This window comes from Mesocricetus auratus, unplaced genomic scaffold (assembly GCF_017639785.1).
Source record: "Mesocricetus auratus isolate SY011 unplaced genomic scaffold, BCM_Maur_2.0 Super-Scaffold_100015, whole genome shotgun sequence".
Taxonomy (NCBI): domain Eukaryota; kingdom Metazoa; phylum Chordata; class Mammalia; order Rodentia; family Cricetidae; genus Mesocricetus; species Mesocricetus auratus.
The window spans coordinates 32365184-32380779 of record NW_024429198.1 but is presented as its reverse complement, the minus strand read 5'-3'; the positions used below and the strand labels follow the sequence as shown (position 1 = coordinate 32380779).

Genomic DNA, 15596 nt, shown 5'->3' with positions numbered 1-15596 from the left:
TTTCTCTTACATAATGAAATTATGTTTCTATAGGGCCAAAGATCTTTGTATGCACATAAAACCCGCACATTAATAGCATACAATAATCTTAAATCTATGAGGAGTTTCAGGTAGTTGTTGTTGACATTGCCTTCCTTGGTGACCTTTACAGAACAACAGATGTATGTCTTCTGGTAACCAAGTCTGCTGTGAGTTTGTCCAATGTAACAGGTGAACACTAGCATGAATTCTGATTCACTGCATAATGTACTTAGAACATATATTTGGTTACAAAGTTTTCAGAAGTCATTTATTTATTACTTGTTTATTTGATTTGATGTGTAACTCTAATATCACATTCAAGTTAAGGACCTCACATTAGAAAATCTGTTGAAACCAGTAGTTTTGGGTGGTTTTAACCAAAGCCATGGACTCAGAGACATTTAGCCACTTTGTATTTGTTTGATGCAGAAATAACATGAGAATTTGAAGAAGACAGTATTGATGAAAATATTGCCCCAGAGCCTCAAAATTTAGTTTCTTTCAGAAATACTCTGGAGTGTTTTTGATATTATTTTCCACACAGACATTTGCAGGTTTATAACTGGCTTTCATATTCAGAGAGCAATGGGTCATAACTTGGTGGGTGAAACCCACAGAAACAGCTGACCTGAACAAGGGGGGAGCTCATGGGCTCCAGACTGATGATGACTGAGTGGCCAGCATGGGACTGATCCAGACCCCCTGAATGTAGTGTCAGTGAGGAGGCCTCAGCAATCTTTGGGGCCTTAGGTACTAGATCAGTATTTATCACTGGCATGTGAATGAACGTTGGGAGCCCATTCCACATGGAGGTATGCTATCTCAGACTGAACACATGGGAGAAGACCTAGGCCCTGCCCTGGAAGATATGACAGACTCTGGAGACCCCCCATGGAGGGGCATCACCCTCCCTGGGCAACAGAGTGGGGGTTGTGAGGGTCGATGGGGGGTGGGGAGGAGGGGAGGGAGAGGGAGCTGGGATTTACATGTGAAGCAAGCTTGTTTCTAATTTAAATTAAAGAAAAAAAAGAAAAGGACAAATTAAATTCCCTTGAGTTTTCATATTACCCTAATCAGAATAGCTAAAATTTAAAAGAAAACAAACAGCAATAAAGAATCACAGAAAACTGAGGTGAATGTTGGAAAGGGGAAGGCCTATGACTGCTGGTGAAAGGAAAAACTGGTGAAATCACTATGAAAATCACTACAAAGGTTTGTTATTAACCTAATGACACATACACAATATTAACAGCCTACAGAAATCTTGAGTATATATAAAACAATGACTACGTCCTATAACATAAATACTTCCTCATTTTTGTTCATTGTTGCTTTATTCACAACTACCAGGGAATGAAGCCAGCCTAAATGATGTTCATTAACTAATAATTAAAATAGAAATGTCTTTTTTTCTGGAGTTGAAATTTTTATTTAAATTAGAAACAAGCTTGTTTTACATGCCAATCCCAGTTCCCCCTCCCTCCCTTCCTCCCCTGCTCCCCACCCCATTCCCTTTCTGATCCACAGGGAGGATGAGGCCTTCCATGGGGAATCTTCAAAGTCTGTCATATCACTTGAAGCAGGACGTCCCCACTGTGTCTAGACTGAGAGACTATCCCTCTATGTGGAATGAGATCCCAAACCCCATTCATATATTAGGGATAAATACTGATCTACTACCAGAGGCCCCATAAATTAACCAGACCTCCAAACTGACATTCATGTTCAGGGGGTCTGGAACAGTCCTATGCTGGTTTCTCAGCTATCAGTCTGGAATCCATGAGCTCCCACTTGATCAGGTCAGCTGTTTCTGTGGGTTTCTCCAGCCTGGTCTTGATGCCTTTGCTCATCACTCCTCCCTCTGGGCAACTGGATTCCAGGAGTTTGGCTCACTGTTTAGCTGTGGGTGTCCTGCTTCCATTAGCTAATGGATGAAGGCTCTAAGGAAGCATATAAGGTGGTCATCAATCTCATTATCAGGGGAGGGTATTTAAGGTAGCCTCTCCACAAATGCTATGATTGTTAGTTGGGGTCATCCTTGTAGATCTCTGGACTTTTCCCTAGTGCCAGATTTCTCTTTAAAACTATATGGCTCCCTCTATTATGGTATCTCTTTTCTTGCTCTCCTCTATTCTTCCCCTGACTCAATCTTCCTGCTCCCTCATGTCCTCCTCTCCCTCCTCTTCTCCCATTCTTTTTCTCCTAACCCCTTCTCCCCTCCCCTCATGTTCCCAATTAGCTCAGGAGATCTTATCCCTTTCCTCTTCTCTGGGGGAACATGTATGTTTCTCTTAGGGTCCTCCTTGTTTACTAGCTTCTCTGGTGGTGTGGATTGTAGGTTGATATTCCTTTGCTCTATGTCTAATGTCTATGGAATCTTAAAATCTGCAGGCAAATGGAAGGCACTAGAGGAAACCATCCTGAGTGAGGTAACCCAGACACAAAAAGACAAACATGGTATGTACTCACTCATACATGGATTTTAGATATGGATCAGGGGGAGTGCCAGCCTACAATCCCAGTGCCAGTGAGTCTGGGAAACAGGGAGGTTCCCAAGAGAGATGCATGGTACCCCAGAGAAGTGGAATGAGGCAAAATCTCCTGAGCAGAATGGGAACATCAGGGGAGGGGAGAGGGAACCAGGAAAAAGGGAGGGGGATAAGAGGAGGGGAGAAGAAGGCATGGAGGAGCAGGAAGGTTGAGTTGAGGTAAGAATAGAGGAGAGCAGGATGAGAGATACCATAATAGATGGAGTCATTATAGGCTTGAGGAGAGAGCTGACACTAGTGAGATCTCTAGAGATCTACAAGAATAACACCAACTGGCAAACTAAGCAATAGTGGAGAGACTACATTAATAACCTCTCTTTAAAACCTTCATCCAGTGATGATGGAAGCACAGACAGATACCCACAGCTAAACACGGAACTGAATTCCTGGAACCCAGTGACAGAGATGAAGGAGTGATGAGAAAAGGGGTCAAGACCATGATGGTGAAACCCACAAACACAGCTGACTGGATAAGGGGGAGCTCTGAATCCCAGACTAATGGCTGAGAGGCCAACTCCATGCATGCAGTCTCAGTGAGGAAGCCACAGAAATCACTAGGGCCTTGGGTAGTAGATCAGTGTTTACCATGGTATATGAATGATCTTTGGGAGCCCATTCCAAATAGAGGGATGTTCTCTCAGCCTGGACACATGGGGAAGGGCCTAGGTCTGGCCCTGGATGAAATGACAGACTTTGGAGATGCCCCCAAGGAGGGCCTCACCCTCCCTGGGGAATGATGTGGGGATTGGGTGGGGGGCCGGGGGCTGGTGAAGGGACAAAGGAGGAGGGGTGGGAGAGGGAGCTGGGATTGACATGTGAAACATTCATTTTTCTAGTTAAAAAATATATTGAGAAAAAAGTCATATGGAAATCCACCAACCACTGTAGAAGTTTCCTGAGTTGACTTACTCTTTAATTGAACAGTATACCCCTACCTGTCACAGAGAGCTGTAAAATGAAAGGTTGAGTGCAGATTTGTTTTTCCTTTTGGAGTCATTGGCCAGTAAGATTCCACACCTGTCAGGAAACAAAGTTTACTGGCTATTACCAATCTTATTGGTTTCCCTTCAGAATTTGATAGTAAGACCATACTACTGAATATATTATATTTGAGTATTGAGATATTAAGCTTGTCCTGACCAGGAAACCTTATTCATATTTGTTAACTTTTATAGTGCCACAATGTACTATAAACCTACTGGAGGAGAAAACTGATATTCCCTCTTACCTATCAGTGAATGCTGCAATAATGGACTGACAACATATCTCCCCTGGTGGCTCACACAACTGGAAATAACCAAGCTTTTTCTGATCAAATTTATAACTGTTCAACAAGTTAAAAACTAATATTAGGTATTATTGTTAGGCCAGAAATTCTTAGGTAGACAGTTCTAGGACCTATAAACAACCCATGACTATTTCTTGACTAAATGGGCATAGTATTAAACTGAATCCCAACAAATTGTGCACGTAGATTAACATATATCTGAGATCTCTGTAATGAACCTTCTATTTTCAATAGATGATGATTAACACAGTGACAAGGTGTAGAGAATAAAGATTGTATAACGTTTAGTCCTAAAAGTACATCTGTACTGCACCTCTTCCTACCAAGTTCAGGGATCATTGAAGCAGAGGGGCAGAATGAATACAAGAGCCAGAGTCAGAGAAAGACTACAAGCAAACATTGTCTTTTGGACATAGCAGAGCAGCTGCACTTAAAAACTAAAAGCAGTTTTGACTGTATGGAAAAGCCCTGAGCAACCTCGAGCCAAACCAAATCCCATCATGAACAAAGGCTGTGGACACAAACTCCCACCCTTATCCAGGGGACTCTTGGCAACTGATAGCTGCTTCCAAAAAAGAGCCAGTCTTCAAGACTGTTTCATCTGGTAGATAAATGACACTTGATTGCAAGACCACACAACCATGACTATATGGGCAGCTCAAAGTAAACTTGATAGGTAGAAGAGAAAAAATAAGGACAAAAGAGTAAGTCACTAGGGAAAGGGGCTGGATCTATAAGTTGATGAAAGAGGGGTTGAATGTTATTAAAACTGATTGAACAAAATCCTCAAAGAAAAAAATTACATAAAAATCAAGAATAACAACACTAAAATCTTTTTTAGTATTTAGTTCATAAAGGATTTTCTAATTTTAAGTATACTTTCTTTTTTTTCTTTCCTCTTTTTTTATTATTTTAATTTTAAATAGCTTGTTTTACATGTCAATCCCACTTCCCTCTCCCCTCCTCCAGCACTCCCCCACCATCCCCCCCAGCCTCCCACCCTATTGCCATTTCCTTCCACATAGGGGATATCTAGAGTCTGTCATTTCACTCAGGGCAGGGTCCAGGCACTCCCCTAAGAGCCCTTTTTGTGTTATGGACACACGATGTCTGTTTGTATGCCAGGGATAAACACTGATCCACTGCCCAGGGCCCCATAGGTTGCCCAGGCCTCCTCACTGACTCTCACAATCAGGGGATCTCAGAGCTGGTATGTTGTTTTACTTTCCAGGATGGGTTAAAATGCTTTTTCTCACTTGCTGTGGTTAATCTTTTTCAAATTTGACTGAATACAAATTCTACTGCTTTTGATTTTTACAAAAGCTAGAAATATCAAATTCAAGGACAATTTATATATATATATATATATATATATATATATATATTTCTGTGGGTTTGCCTGTTTTTCCAAATTAATTCCCTAGAATTTCTCTTGTGGTTGGTTTTGACATAAAAATCAATATATTGAACTGGTAAGTTTGCCAGGGATCTCTAGGTCAACTTGGGTACATATCTTAGGACTCATTTGCCTCAGGTATAAAAATAAAAACAATGCTGACAAGATTACTCTATGGTTACAGATACTTGACCCAAGTCTAATGATTTGAGTTTTAAGATCCACATGTTATACATGTTAGACAGAGAGAACCAACTCCTAAAAGCTGTTTTGTACCCTCCACACACATGATATAAACATATACTTACCCACAGAGAGGGATAAATATTTTTAAAGATTATGAAAATCAAGAAATATACTAAGTAACACTCTTTTTAGTGCCACAGTAGGAGGCTGTCTAAATGACCACATTCCAATTATACTGGAACTGTTTGTATTTGTGGAGGAATTTTACATATATGTAAAGGTCAAAAAGACCTTGTGTACACAGATAAGTAATAGAGAAGACAGGAAAGTTAAACACTCATCTTGTCTCTCCAATATAATGAGGTTCATGGCTACTCTTCCTGCTAAGCCTGGTGTGGTCCAATTTTACAACTTAGTATTCCTTTGCTATCTGATGAGACAGGCTCAGCCTGTGTCTACTGGCAATTATGTTTCACTTATAATAAACATCTTTTCTTTAAAGCTTTGAGTATTACTTCTAGGCCACAAGACTCATTCTTGGGAATAATATCACTTGTCCTCTACAACAGCCTAATTGACTTCCATGTTATTAGAGCCAAATGAATCCTTATTCTCACAGACATTGGGTTTACCTCAGTCATTCCCCCGGACACTATTGAGCATGACTTCTAACTCAATGAGACACTATCTTATGGATGAAGATATATGTAATTTGCAAGGAGGTTCAATATAAACATATATTAAATTGTTGTGCATTAATCAAAGCAACTCTGAAATATCATCTTACTCCTGTCAGAATGGCTAAAATCAAAAACACCAATGACAGTTTGTGCTGGAGAGGATGTGGAGAAAAGGGAACATTCCTCCATTGCTGGTGGGAGTGCCAACTCATACAACCACTTTGGAAATCAGTATGGAGATTCCGCAGGAAAATGGGACTCAGTCTACCACAAGACCAAGCAATTCCATTCTCAGGCATATACCCAAAAGATGCCCATTCACACAACAAGGATATCTGTTCCACTATGTTCATAGCAGCATTATATGCAATAGCTAAATCCTGGAAACAACCTAGATGCCCCACAACTGAAGAGTTGATAGAGAAAATGTGGTAAATTTACACAATGTAGTACTAATCAACAGAAAAAAAAAACAATGGAATCTCGCCGGGCGGTGGTGGCGCACGCCTTTAATCCCAGCACTCGGGAGGCAGAGGCAGGTGGATATCTGTGAGTTCGAGGCCAGGCTGGACCGACAACCTCCAAAACAATACAGAGAAACCCTGTCTCGTAAAAACCAAAAAAAAAAAAAAAAAAAAAAAACCAATGGAATCTTGAAATTTGCAGGCAAATGGAAGGCACTAGAGGAAACCATCCTGAGTGAGGTAACCCAGACACAAAACGATAAACCACAGAAATCACTAGGGCCTTGGGTAGTAGATCGGTGCTTACCATGGTGTATGAATGATCTTTGGGAACCCATTCCAAATAGAGGGATGCTCTCTCAGCCTGGACACATGGGGAAGGGCCTAGGTCCTGCCCTGGATGAAATGACAGACTTTAGAGATCCCCCCAAGGAGGGCCTCTGCCTCCCCTGGAGAATGATGTGGGGATGGGGTGTGGGACTGGGGGCTGGTGGAGGGACAAGGGAGGGCGGGTGGGAGAGGAGCTTGGATTGACATGTAAAGCATTCATGTTTCTAATTTAAATAAAAACATATATTGAGGGAAAATTGTTGTACATTTAGTACTGAGTTCATTGTTACCTGAGTTTATTTTTCCAAAACTTTACTGTGCTTAAATATAGCTTGGATATGTATCTTAGGACTCATTTTCCTTAGGCATAAAATTAAAACAATGCTGGCAAGATTACTTTATGGGTAAAGATACTTGACTAATGATATGGTCCAGACTCTAGAATTCCTAGTCCAGGGCAGGTGAATTAGGCTCAGCAGAGATTCAGTCTTACCTCACCCTGATCATTTTTCCCTGCCTATTGTAGGGACTGCAGGGGAATCACCACACATACACACAGATGAAATAAGATAAGTAAACTTATTTTGAAATAAACACCACCATGGATGAGTTATGTTTTTCTTTAAATGCTGTGTTTTACTTATATATGTGTAGAGAAGTCACTCTTTTAAATAACCATATATAGGGTATTATTACCATATTATGCCCTCAATTTCATTTCAGGAATATGGGTGATAGACTTAAGATACCTTAGAAGAGAACAGAGTTGAGCTATTTAAGATTAAAACAGTAGATGTGTTTTAAATACTTAGGGCTATATATGTTTCTAAATCTAATTCTTGTTTTCCTAACTTAGAAAAACATTTCTTATTCATTGACTTATATATAAACAAGTATTTATTGAATACAGAAAATAAAGGCTCAGGTTAGCTATGAGTATTTTTTGTGTTTAAAGCACTACTAAAAAACAAGCTATTATTATCTACTTACATCATATTGAGTTTTCTATTAAATTTTCATATATATAAAGTTGAAGAGTGATGGTTTCACATCTGCCTGCACAGATTCACAGTATCTTCTACAATGTAGTGCTCTACAATTGCAAAGGGATAGAAATCTTTCTGGAAGGTTTCAAGTCAGTTCTTTCACAATTATATAAAATAAGTAAAAGAAAAACTGCCTTTAATAACTGCTTACTTTTCTGTGGAGCAAAAACAGTTATATTCTTTTGTCATTCTTCATGTAATGACAAAATTATGAACGTTCAGATAATCATTATGTAATTCTTATGTCTATTAACTCTGAGTGGCTTGGATGAAGTTTGAAATCACTATGTTTGGGATAGTAAATGCCATCTGAGATAAAATAAGACAAAGTCAAAACAGGCCATCATCAAAAAAAATTTATCTGAAGAAACCCCATATGTGAAGATTGTGGTTAAATAAATTAAATTCCACTTGAAAATTAAAATATGTTGTCGAAAATTGCAAGCATTTTCTGTCCTGCTCTTATCTAGATAAACACATTCAAAGATAAGCACTCCTATTTTATTGGGGAATGATTTTCAGTTTTCTTTAACATTTCATAGGCAATACAGACATGGACAAAAAGCATTGTGGGTGATTGGAGTCTTAGTCCTGCTTGCAACAACAAGGAGACCTGAGTGTGGAGTCTTCTCCTGCCCAGCACCCACAACTTGGAGCCTCCACACCTAGAGACTGCATACAGTAGTCCCATCCTGCCTACCACATCTCCCAGAGACCAGAGGGAAGAAGGAACCATCCAGTATCTGTTGCCATTGGAGTTTTAGACCTGCCTGTACCCACTGGGAGAGAGACCTTGGGACAGAAAAACCACCCAGCCTCTGCCTCCATTGAGTCTTAGATCTGCCTGCACCCACCTGGAAACATGAGTGCAGGGCCTTCTCTGGCTCACCTTCCCTTACCCTAACCTGCTTAGAGAGGGAGAGACCCCATCTGACCCACTGGAAGAAGGGATGGGAAAATCACATTCAACAACAGAAAGACTAATATGACACCACCAGAGTCTAGGGATTCTGCACCACCATGACCTGAATATTCCAATGAGATGAAGCATAAGAGAATGACCTTAAAACAACTTTATGACAATGATAGAGACCCTCAAAGAGGAAATGAGAAAATCGCTTAAAGAAATGGAAGAAAAAACAATCCAAAAAATACAAGAAATGGAGGAAAAGATAAGCCAAAAAACGCATGAAACTAACAAATCTCTTAAAGAAAGCAAGGAAAGGCAATAAATAAATAACCATAAAAAAGACAATAAATCAGGTGAAGGACACAATTCAGAAGATTCAAGACTTGAAAGCTGAAATGGAGACAATAAAGAAATTACAGACTGAGGGAATCATGGAAATAGAAAAGCTGGGTAATTGATCAGGAACTACAGATGCAAGCATTTTGTTGGCTACAACAGAAGACAAGAAATGGAAGAGAGAAACTCAGGTGGTGGAGATATACTAGAGGAAATAGATTCATCCATCAACCAAAGAAAATCTTAGTCCAAAAAAATCCCTAACACAAAATATCCAGGAAATATGAGAAACATAGAAAGGACCAAACCTAATAATAGCAGGTAAAGAAGAAGGCAAAGAAACCCAGGTCAATGGTGAAGAAAATATATTCAACAAAATCATAGAAGAAAACTTTCCCAACCGAAAGGACACGCCAATTAAAGTACAAAAAGCTTACAGAACACCAAATACAGTGGACCAAAAAAACAAAGTTCCCTCCCACATAACAGTATAAATACCAAACATACAGAATAAAGAAAGACTATTAATAGTACCAAAGGAAACAGGCCAAGTAACATACAAAGGCACACCTATCCAAATTATACCTGACTTCTCAAAGGAATCTCTGAAAGCCAGAAGGTCCAGGATAGATGCTCTACAAACACCTCGAGAATATTCATGCCAGCCCAGTCTACTATAACCAGCAAAGATTTCAATCACTGTAGATAAAGAAAACAAGACATTCCATGACAAAACCAGATTTAAACAATACATATCCTTAAATCCAGCCCTAAAGAAAGTAATGGAAGGAAAACTCCAACCCAAGGAAGGTAACTACACTCACAAAAACAAAGGAAATAGATAACCCCACTTTACCAAACACCACAAAAAGGGGCAGAGGGGGGTGAGAATCCACACACAATACCACCAACAACAACAAATCCAAAGAAAAACAAAAATTAACTATCAATGGTCATTAATATCCCTCAATATCAATAACATTAATTCACCTATGAAAAGACTCAGGCTAACAGAATGGATATGAAGACAGAACTCATCCTTCTACTGCATACAAGAACCACACCTTAACTAAAAGACAGACATTATCTCAGAGTAACGTCAATATTGGGAAAAGATTTTATAATCAAATGGACCTAAGAAATAATAAGGTATCATAATCTCAAACTAAATCACTCAAGAGAAATGAAGAAGGCCGTCTCATATTTGTCTCAGGAAAAATCCATCTAGATGAAGACTCAATTCTGAACATCTATGCCCCAAATACAAAGGCAATCACATTCATAAAGAAATATTACTAAAACTCAAATCACACACAAAAAACCCACACACTTGTGATGGGAGACTTCAACACCTCACTCTCACCAATAGACAGGAATACCAGAGAGAAACTTAAATAAAGGAACCAACAGAAGTTATCACCCTATTGGGTTTAACAGACATCTATAGAAGATTCCATCCAAACACAAAAGAATATGCCTTCTTCTCTGTGCCACATGGAACCGTCTCTAAAATTGACCATATACGTGGCAACAAATCAAACCTCAACAGATACAACAAAAACTCAAATAACCCCCTGTATCTTATCAGATCACCATGGTTTAAAGTTAGTATTCTACAACAAAAATTGGAAAAATCCCTCACACTCATGGAAATTGAACAATGAATACTTGGAGCACTCCTGAGTCAATAAAGAAAAAAGAAATAAATTAAAGCTGCCCTAGAATTCAAAGAAAATGAAGGCACAACATACCTAAACTTATGGGACACTGTGAAAGAAGTGCTAAGAGGAAAGTTCATAGCACTAAGTGCCCACGTGAAGAAACTGGAAAATAGTCACACTAGAGACTTAACAGCACACCTGAAAGCTTTAGAACAAAAAGAAGCAAACTCATCCAGGAGGAGTATATGCCAGCAAATAATCAAATTGAGGACTGAAATCAATAAAGTAGAAATAAAGAAAATAATACAAAGAATCAATGAAACAAAGTGTTGGTTCTTTGAAAAAATCAACAAAATAGACAAATCTTTATCCAAACTAACCCAAAATACAGAGAGATAACATGAAAATTAACAAAATCAGAAATGAAAAGGGAAACATAATGGACACTGAGGAAATTCAGAGAATCATCAGGTCATACTTAAACCTGTACTATACCAAATTGAAAATTTTTAAAGAAATGAACACTTTTCTGGATAGGTATCACATACCAAAATTAAATCAAGAACAGATGAGCAATTTGAATGAACCTATAGTCCCTAATGAAATAGAAGCAATTGTCAAAAGTCTCCCAACCAAAAAAAGTCCAAGGCCAAATGGTTTTAGTGCAGAATTCTACCAGAAATGCAAAGAAGAGCTAATACCAATACTCCTCAAATTGTTCCACACAATAGAAAGAGGGGGGCATTGCCAAACTCTTTTTATGAAGCAACAATTGCCTTGCTATCCAAGCCACATAAATACACAACTAAGAAAGAACTGCAGACCAATCTCCCTTATGAACATTGATGCAAAAATAATAAAATACTGGAAAATCAAATCCATGAACACATCAGAAATTCATCCAACATGACTGAGCAGGCTTCATCCAAGTTATGCAGGGATTGTTCAACATATGAAAATCTGTCAATGTAATTCATCATATACACAAACAGAATATGAAAAACCATATGATCATCTCACTAGATGCCAAAAAAGCTTTCAACAAAATCCAACACCCCTTCATGGTAAAGGTCTTGGAGAGATCAGGGATAACAGGAACATACCTAAACATGATAAAGGCAATATATAACAAGCCAACATCTAACATCAGCTAAATGGAGGGAAACTCCATCTGATTCCTTTAAGATCAGGAATAAGACAAGGTTATCCATTCTCTCCTTGTCTGTTCAATATTGTACTTGAATTTCTGTCTAGAGCAATAAAACAACAAAAGGAGATCAATTAGAAAGGAAGAAGTCAAACTTTCAATACTTACAGATGATATGATAGTTTGCATAGTGACCTGAAAAATTCTACCAGGGAACACCTATAGCTGATAAACACCTTCAGCAAAGTGGCAGGATACAAGAGAACTAAAAAGAAAATCAGTAACCCTTCTATATATAGACAATAAATGGGCTGAGAAAGAAATCAGAGAAACATCTCCCTTAACAATAGCCACAAACAACAAGAAATGTCTTGAGGTACCTTGAAACAAACAAAGGAAAACCTGTATGACAAAAACTTTAAATCTTTAAAGAAAGAAATAAAGACAATAACGGAAAGTGCAAAGTTTCCCCATGCTCTTGGATAGGTAGGGTAAACATAGTAAAAATGGCAATTTTATCAAAAGCAATCTACAGATTCAATGCAATCCCCCATCAAAATCCCAGCACAATTCTTCAAAGACTTTGAAAGAACAATGTTCAACTTTATGTAGAAAAACAACAATAACCCTGGAGGCATTACCATCCCTGACTTCACATCTACTGTAGAGCTACAGTAATAAAGCCAGCTTGGTATTGGTACAAAGCAGACAGGTAGACCAATGGAATGGAATTGAAGACCCAGATATTAATCCACACACCTATGAACACCTGATTTATTACAAAAAAGCAAAAATTACACAATGGAAAAAAGAAAGCATCTTCAACAAATGGTGCTGACATAACTGAATGCTGACATGTAGAGATTGCAGATAGATCCATATCTATCATCATGCTCAAAACTTAAGTCCAAATATATCAAAGACCTCAACATGAATCCAGTCACACTTATCCCCTTAGAAATGAAAATGGGAAGTACCTTTGAAAGCATTGACACTGGTGACCACTTCCTGAACATCACACCAGTAGCACAGACACTGAGATAGACAATTAATAAATACAACCTCCTGAAAATGAGAAGCTTCTATAAGGCAGAGGACACAGTCACAAAGACAAAACGGCAGCACACAAAATGGGAAAAGATTTTCACCCAACATCTGACAGAGGGCTGATTTCCAAAATATACAAAGAACTTAAGAAGCTAGTCACCAAAACACCAAATAATCCAATTTAAAAATGGAGTCCAGAGCTAAATAGAGAATTCTCAATAGAGGAATCCCAAATGACTGAAATACATTTAAGCAATTGCTCAACATCCTTAGCCATCAGGGAGATGCAAATCAGAACACCTCTGAGATAACATCATACACCTGTCAAAATGACTAAAATAAAAAACAACAATGATAGTATATGCTTGAGAGGATGTGGAAAAAGGGGAACTCTCCTCCATTGCTGGTGGCAATGCAAACTTGGACAGCCACTTTGAAAATCAGTATGTCAGTTACTTAGGAAAATGGGAATCCGTCTACCTCAATTAGAAGCAAATCCACTCTCAGGCCTATACTCAAATGATGCACATTCCTACCACAAGGACATCTGTTCAACTATACTCATACCAGCATTATTTGTAATAGTCAGAACCTGGAAGCAACCTAGATGCCCCTCAGTTGAAGAATAGAAAAAGACAATGTGTTACATTTACACAATGGAGTATTACTCAGCTAAAAAAAAAACCAGTGAAATCTTGAAATTTGCAGGCAAATGATTGGAACTAGAAGAAACCATCCTAAATGAGGTAACCTAGACACACAAAGACAAACATGGTGTGTACTCACTCATAAGTGGATATTAGACATAGAGCAAAGGATATCCAGCCTATAATGCACAACCCCAGAGAAGCTAAGAAACAAGGAGGATCCAAAGAGAGATACAAGGTCCCCCAGAGAAGGGGAAAGAGACAAGACTTCCTGTACAAATTGGGAGCATGGGGTGAAGTGTGAGTGAGGGAGGAGAAAGAAGAGAGGAGTCTAGAGGGTGGAGAAAGAGGGATCAGCAATATCGAATTGGGGGAAGAATAGAAGAGGAGAGCAAGAAAAGTGGTACCTTAATGGAGGGAGGCAGTATAGGTTTAAAGAGAAATCTGGCACTAGGGTAATGTCCAGGAATCCACAAAGACGACCCCAACTAAAAATCTAAACAATAGATTTTTAAACACCCTTCCTGTATAATGAGACTACCTTAAAAACCATCAGAGAGTCTTCACCGAGTACCTGATGGAAGCAGAAGCAGAGATTCACAGCTAAGCACTGAGCTGAACTCCTGGGATTAGTAGAGAGGGAGGATGATCAAAGGGTCAATGGGAAAACCGACAGAAATAGCTGATCTGAGCAAGTGGGAGCTCACAGACCCCAGTCCGACATCTTGGGAACCAGCATACGCCTGAAAGTGGATGTCAGTTGGGAGGTCTGGGCAGTTTATGGCGACTCTGACAGAGGAACCATTATTTATCTCCTGTACACAAATGTGCTTTGGGAGTCCATTCCCTATGGAGGGATAGATACTCTCTCAGCTTAGATGCTTGGGGTAGGTCCTAGGTCCTGCCCCAAATGATGTGACAGACTTTGATGATCCTCCATGGGAGGCCTCGCTCTCCCTGGGGAGTGGATGGGGTGTTGGTTGGGGACATAAGTGGATGGAAAGGAGAGAGAATGGGATTGGTATGTAAAATAAGATTGTTTTTCATTTAAATAAAAAGTTTAAAAAAAGAATGGAGAGGCTCCCTACAAGAAGAATATGGTGCTCTTTAGGTCAGTGACAAAGTATAGTCATATGTTAAACTAGGTCCCCTATTTTCATATATATTTGAGGTATAAATCACAGTGCTTCTGAACTCACTCTTGGGAAGCACGTAGAAGGTCCTGTCTGTCTCATTCTACAGTGGCAGCTGAAACCAGGTGCCAGCTCTTGCTTTACTTTTTCTGTCCCTTTCTTGTTCACCTTGCATATGAAGTCTGTTGTGAGCAAAAATAATGTCATGGCATCAGAAATTTTTATATTATATATGTAAATTTTTATATTTTAGACTCCTAAACTGAGAGTACTAACTTTTTTAAGAGTTGAAAAAATAATTTTGTCTAATTAGAAAACAACACTAAACATCTATTAAGAATTTTAAGAAAAATCTATTAAACCATCTTCTTCAATTATTCTGAACTAAATCATTAAATATATTCTATTCTGGAGATATAATTGGGATTCATTTAATATTTTCATAATAACACTGCAATTGCAGGCTATATATATCATAATAACTTTGTAATTAACATGGAATTAAATGAGCACACTTTCAGATATGAACACTTACACCAGACTGAGTCCCTGTGTGGATAAAGCAGCATGTATATTATCATACAGCTAGAAGAGGCATATTATATGTTCCAAAACCACTGCTTTTATCTAGAAGATACATCCAGCTCTCACCATTAATGGGGATGACACAGAGTTCATCAGGTGATCTCTAGAGTACAGGTGGTATACAATGTCAAATAACTGAACAAAAGAAATAAAGTTCAAAATGTGGACTT

General features: G+C 38.7%; 1 protein-coding gene across 9 annotated transcripts in view; it reads right to left on the bottom strand.

The window, feature by feature from the left end:
* Sntg1 (syntrophin gamma 1) overlaps positions 1-15596 on the bottom strand; it is a 533425-nt gene that overhangs the window by 322997 nt on the left and 194832 nt on the right. The window contains exon 4 of one of the 9 annotated variants that reach the window (XM_040757759.1): positions 3506-3587. The exons of the other annotated variants lie outside the window; for them this stretch is intronic. The gene's annotated coding sequence lies outside the window, so the exon portion shown is untranslated. The remainder of the gene's footprint in view (positions 1-3505; positions 3588-15596) is intronic. 9 annotated transcript variants of the gene reach the window in all.